The following is a 6,540-nucleotide window of genomic DNA, read 5'->3' as shown; positions in this document are numbered from 1 at the left end:
TTTTTTTTTGAGAGAGAGTCTTGCTCTGTTGCCTAGGCTGGAGTGCAATGGTGAGACCTCGGCTCACGGCTCACTGCAACCTCTGCCTCCTGATTATCAAGTGATTTTCCTGTCTCAGCCTCCCGAGTAGCTGGAACTACAGGCACATGCCATCATGCCCAACTAATTTTTGTATTTTAGTAGACATGGGGTTTCACCATGTAGGTCAAGCTGGTCTCGAACTCCTGACCTCAAATGATCCACCCGCCTCAGCCTCCCAAAGTGCTGGGATTACAGATGTGAACCACGCTCCCGGCCGTGGCTCAACCTTTGTATCCAAGGCCTTCCTGTTACCCCTGGTGGGAAGATGGGGTAGATACAAGTGTTCCCGTCCCGCTGGTGAGGAAACTGAGGCTAGGAAAGTAAAGGCTGCATGGCTAGTAAAATGGCGGAGATGATCGGCAGTGATGAAAATAATTTGTCGTTTTGAGTTGTGGTCAGGACACAGGCAGCATCTCGTTAGCTGGGTCAGGTGACTTCTCTTCTGTTACCAAGGAACGGCTCTGAGGAAAGTCCTTGCACTCCATGTGACAGAAACATGAACGTTTCCAAAACGAAAACACTGGGGGCTTTCGCCTGGGGGGCGCAGGGAGAGCCGCCCGGGCCAAAGTGGGGGGCAGCTCCCCTAGGGGCCCTCAGGCCACAGCCCACAGCCCGTTTTCTGAGGAGACTGAGGGGCAAGCGTGGCCAGGAGAGCTGTTTTCACACAAACTAACTGAAAGACCGCATCTACTTCAGAGGCTTTTTCTCCCTTGAGACTTTAGAATCAACTTGGTTCCTTTTTAAAACTTCTAAATACGGAAGAAGTAGGGGTGAGGGTGAGGTGCTGCTCCTAGGAGCCCCCCAGGTCTCGGGGCCACAGCCTTCCCCCAGGACATGATGGTCTTAAGCTGCAGCTCTGCCAGCCGCGACTCATTTCTTCCTTCCTATTTTGAAGACCTGAAAGTCTGAACGACTTCATTTCAGTTTCCTTCCTCCATCCTGACTGGAAGTCACACGCTGTCCAAATGATTAGCGACAACACTTAGAAAATCCTCCAAGTGGCCCCGCAAGGCCCTGGGAGGTCACAGGAGCAGCTTCCTGTGGTCAGAGCGGGCCCCTGGGGTGGGTTCGGGCAGCCTGGAAGAGCAGGGGCCCCGCGGCTGGAACAGATCAGATCTGTCCATTCTAGAATCAGTCAATCCAAGGGAGGGGTCCCAGGCTCTAGTCTGCAGCCTCTGACTAGAAGGGCCCTGAGGAAAAGAAAAACAAAGAGGAGAGAAGGAGGGTGGGGGAGAAGTGGCAGCTCCCATGGGGGCTTCCTTGTATATTATCACATCTGTGGGAACCTCAGTGTCCTGGGAACCACCTTATTACTCCCAGTGCAGGGGAGGAAACTGAGGCAAAGAGCGGCTTTGGTGACATACCCAGGCCCCTACTGTAAATAGGGGAGAGCAGACTCCCAAAGGTGGCGATTCGCCGAGGCCAGAAGGCACTGCCCAGGGCTGCTCAGGTGCCACCCAAAGGCCACCGGCCACCATGAGGCACCATGGAGCAGACCACAGCCACCCCAGTCCCAAGACCAGCACACTCAACACCTCGCCCCTGCCCCCCAAGTCTGTTCCCGGGTCACCTCTGCCAGCTCCACAGAAATCCACGACATTATGGCCTCCAGAACTCAGCCACCAGGGTGAAGAGAAAGTTTCCTGCCCTGAGCTTCTCCACAGAGGCCAAGCAAAAAGTTTCTGGTTCAGCTCAGAGCTAGAGGCCCTCAGTGGAGCTGTCAGTTAGATTTTGAGGAAGTCACAGAGAGGCAAAGACTGTGGTTCATGGGACTAGTGTTTCTCGCCTGGCCTTCTTTTTTTTTTTTTTTTTTTTTAAGGGAATTTGTACTTTTAAAATTTTCTTTAAATTGTGGTAAATTATATGTAACATAAAATGTACCATTGTAACTATCTTAAGAGCACAGATCAGTAGCATGGAGCACATTCAGACTGCTGTGCAACCATCACCACCGTCCAGCTCCAGATCTCTTTTCAGCCTGCAAAACTGAAACTCTCTGCTCATTAAACAGTAACTTCCCATTTCCCATCCCCAGCCCCTGGCACCCACCTTTGTACGTTCTGTCTCAATAAATATGATTCTAGGCAGCTCTTAGGAGTGGAACGGTACAGTATTTGTCCTTTTGTCACCGGCTTATTTTGCTCAGCATTGTATCTTCAACACAAACTCCCGGGCTCAAGCAATCCTCCCACCTCAGCCTCCTGAGTAGCTGGAACTACAAGCACACACCCCCATGCCTGGCGGGTTGTTTTTTTTTTTTTTTTTTTTTAGAGACGGGGTCTAACTAAGTTGCCCAGGCTGGTCTCAAACCCCTGGCCTCGAGGGATGCTCCCTCCCTGGCCCCACAAAGTGCTGGAATTACAGGTGTGAGCCACCACTCCCAGCCAATTTCTCTTGTTTCTAAGGCTGAATAACATCCCTTTGTATGTATACACCACATCATGTTTATCTATTCACCCTTCGATGGATACTTGGGTTGTCTCTGCCTCTGGGCCTCTGTGAGTGATGCTGCTGTGAACGTAAGAGTGCTGGCCTGGCCTTTTGCTTTCTCAAACTTGTCCCCTGCTCTTCTGCACTGTGATGGTTTCTCTAAGGTGGACACACAAGTATTTAAGCCCTGATCCACATCCCGGAGCAATTCTACCGTAGTCCACACCCCAGCCTGTTCATGTGTCAGGGATGGGCACCCCATGATTGGCATCGCCTGGCCTTAGAGAAAAGCTCATAATCTTGGGGGCCACAGCTGAGGTTTCTTATGGAAGCAGGGAATTTGTCTTCACTGCAGTCAGACTAAGATTTAGTTCAGTTTCCTCATTAGCCTTCATGAAGCCCACAGAGGCATTCTCTGTAAGAGACACTACCAAAAGTTCCTGACTGCATTCAGCCTGGAAACTAGGCTTCCCATAGATGATAACTAGTCTAGAAGATGCTCTCATGAGCATGGTGACAGGGCTCAAATGTGCCTGAGAGTTCTACTCTTTCTGATTTCCTAACATGTAAATATCTTCAAAGGCCACAGCGGATCTGAAGGAGGTTTTACTGAAACTGAAGAGCTTCCTCTGTTTAATCTTTCCCCCAAAAAACTCATCTGGAAATTAAGCACAATTTTACTAAAATGACCAAGGATTTCACCTAAATGAAATTAAAGAGGGTTATCTTATTTTTTTATTTGGCACTTAAAATAATTTAGAGTGTGAGAAATCAGCTTGTTCAGGGTCACACTCCCCCAGGACTGCTCTCTAACAGCCCTCCTCCCGCCCCTGCCCCAGGGTTCCAGCCTCTCTCCTCCACCCCTGGACTCAAGTCTGCGTGGTGTTGGCCACACTGACTGACAGCCAGGGGACATGCACTCACCAGTGGGGTGTGTCCCTCCGGTCTTCACAATGGATGCTGGCCCAGTCACCAGCAGCCTTCACACCAATGTTCTCCCACCAGTGAGGCCAGGCCCCCAGGTACCAGTGGAGTCAGAGGAGGGCAGCTGGCGTGCGCCACGCAGCCACTAGGAGCCACTTCATGCCAATGCTCCACTTCCTGCACGCCACAGTCACGTTCAGCTGCAAAAGTAGTTATGCTTTGAGTTTTGTTTTTTTTTTTTTAAGAAAAAAAAAAGGAAAGGAAGAAAGCAATTAAATGGGGGGGGTGACTTAAAGTTTGCGCCTCAGCATGAGTCACAGAATCAAAGTTCAGCAACCACATGCAAAACGAACCCTCCGTGAGGGCAGCAAGTCTCCGTGAGGGCGGCTGGGGTTGGCTGCACAGCAAAGCCAGGGGAGGCACCATGAGAAGAACAGCATTCAGAGTCCAAGGGGGAGAACCCCTGTTCCAAGTGGGAACTTGGAACAGAAGCTCTCCTGCCTCCAGCTGAGAAGATGATCAGATTCTAGCTGCTCCTGGGGAAAGTCGGTACTCACAGCTGGATACAAACATAGCTTGCAGGAGGAAGAGTGTCAGGGCAAGAGAGAGAGCAGAGATGGCTACGGGGATACGAGTGCATATGGGGATATGGTGCAGGGAGGACTCCGTCCCTGCCTTCATGAAGGGGAATTCCAAGCAAGTCACGAAGTCCTTCTGACTAGGGACCAAGGCACTAGCCTGTGTCAGAGATAACATGGCCCTGTGGCTCCCTACTGCTGCCCTGCAGGGCGTGGGTGGTAGCTTCTCTCCCACTGTGGCAGGGGAAGTCTGACCCAGAAGTCTGACACCACCTGACCACAGCATTCTGCAGGCTGCCTGGCCTCCAGCCTCACCAGGTACAGGCAACAGACCCAGAACTCTGAAATGATTTCCTAAATTTGCCGATGCTCATCAGGGGTCAGAAGAAGAGGAAAAAACACAATCAACCCACACGGTAGCCCACCTCCCAAAAAACCTCCGTGTCTCAGGCAGCAACTTGCTCAAGGACACACAGTCGACCAGTTGGCCAAGGTGGGTTTGGAACCCAGGTGTTGGTGCTAGGGAGGTAAGAATGGCACAAGGTAACTGGAATGTGTAGCTCTATTTATTTATTCACCACCTGTCTCCCAAAGAAAATGGGAAGCAGTGTAGATTAAAACACATAGAGAATGGAATAATTAAAATAATAAATAAAGCCAGGTGCAGTGTCTCATGCCTGTAATCCCAGCACTCTGGGAGGCCAAGGTGGGAGGAGTGCTTGAGCCCAGGAGTTCAAGACCAGCCTGGGCAATATGGCCAAACCCCAGCTCTACAAAAAGTATAAAAATTAGCCAGGCATGGTGGCACACACATATGGTCCCAGTCACTCTGGAGGCTGAGATGGATTGCTTGAGCCCGGGAGGTTGAGGCCGTAGTGAGCTGTGATTGCACTACTGCACTCCAGCCTGCGTGACAGAGTGAGATCCTGTCTCAAAAACAAATAAATAAAAATTTTTTAAAAGTTCAATCAGAAATCCTTACAAGAAAAAAAGAATATCATACTAGAAAGCTAGATTAGAGTAGTCACTGCATTAGAACACTAATTCTAGCTTTGAAGTTTTCTGGTACAATGGATTTTCAAGTAACAGCTCCCATTTTTCTTTTGTTGTTGTTGTTTGTTTGAGATGGAGTCTCGCTCTGCCGCCCAGTCTGGAGTGCAGTGGTGTGATCTCAGCTCACTGCAACCTCCGCCTCCTGGGTTCAAGCAATTCCCTCGTCTCAGCCTCCCACATAGCTGGGATTACAGGTGCATGCCACCATACCCGGCTACTTTTTGTATTTTTAGTAGAGACAGGGTTTGAACATGTTGGCCAAGCTGGTCTCAAACTCCTGACCTCATAATCTGCCCACCTTGGCTTCCCAAAGTGCTGGGATTACAGGCATGAGCCACCACACATGGCCGACAACTCCTATTTGTTTAGCACCAATGATATACATGGTAGTTTACATCAAAGTATCCTAATCCCCACAACAGCTCAATGGCATTGGAATAATTATTCCCATTTCCAGATGAAGTCATTGGGGATGAGAAATGGTAGCCAACCTGCACACATTCACTCATTAAGTGGTTGAGTGAAGATGGACGGGGCCATCAGGCTCAAAAACATGCTTTACACAACCACACGTTGCCTCCAAGCTCCCAAAACCATAAAAAAGGATGCAGAGTTTCCAAGAGAAATAAATACATTCCTGATGTTAAATTTTAGGAGAGACTAGTCGGGTGTGGTGGCTCACGCCTCTAATCCCAGCACTTTGAGAGGCCAAGGCAGGTGAATCACCTGAGGTCAGGAGTTCGAGACCAGCCTGGCCAATATGGTCAACATGGAGAAACCCTGTCTCTCCTAAAAATACAACAATTAGCCAGGCGTGGTGGTGGGTGCCTGTAATCCCAGCTACTTGGGAGGCTGAGGCAAGAGAATCATTTGAACCCGGGAGGTGGAAGCTGCAGTGAGCCAAGATTGAACCATTGCACTCCAGCCTAGGCAACAAGAGTGAAACTCCGTCTAAAAAAAAAAAGGAGAGATCTAAATCCTTACATTGAGTAAGAAATCAGTTAATGTCTTCAGCTCAAGTCCTGTAGAAGATGCCATGTTGGTCTTCAAATGCCCATTCTTCACCATAAGCCCCAGTAAAAGCTGAGGGTATAACCTCATACCTCAACTCAAAGGAAGGCGTTTCTATGGGGAAATGAGCTATCACTGTCCAAGAGCCTTGCTCTCTGATCATCTAACCAAGTAAAGCAACAGAACTCAGAGACACATAGTGCAATGGCTTCCTCGGATGATCTCTTTCAAACACTAGATGACTGAGCCACATTTTTGGCAGGTGTGAGATAGCAACCGATCAAAGAGGAAACTCTCTGAGGATATTGCTAAGAGCAACCTGGCTGTGCATTTAAGAAAAGATGAACCTGGGCAATGAAATTTAGGAATCCTGATGTGTACTCAGCCCCAGGTGAGCAGGCATGCCTGCACAGGACAGGGGCCACAGTGGGCAGCACCTACTCCTTCTCAAAAGAGATTCTGG

The 6,540-nt window shown here is 49.5% G+C and overlaps 1 protein-coding gene across 2 annotated transcripts in view; it reads right to left on the bottom strand.

Annotated features, from left to right (window-relative positions):
* The window catches only part of ZC3H12D (zinc finger CCCH-type containing 12D), a 41,838-nt gene extending 38,174 nt beyond the window's left edge, over positions 1–3,664 (bottom strand). Inside the window, exon 1 of one of the 2 annotated variants that reach the window (XM_017883662.1) lies at positions 3,436–3,664. The gene's annotated coding sequence lies outside the window, so the exon portion shown is untranslated. Of the gene's footprint in view, positions 1–1,651; positions 1,790–3,435 lie in introns of those variants that run through there. The other variant, XM_017883663.1, reaches the window with a different exon arrangement.
* Positions 3,665–6,540: the final 2,876 nt, after the last annotated feature.

Source organism: Rhinopithecus bieti, unplaced genomic scaffold (assembly GCF_001698545.2).
Source record: "Rhinopithecus bieti isolate Rb0 unplaced genomic scaffold, ASM169854v2 scaffold_13747, whole genome shotgun sequence".
In the NCBI taxonomy this organism is placed as follows: domain Eukaryota; kingdom Metazoa; phylum Chordata; class Mammalia; order Primates; family Cercopithecidae; genus Rhinopithecus; species Rhinopithecus bieti.
This window is presented reverse-complemented; position numbering and strand designations above follow the sequence as displayed.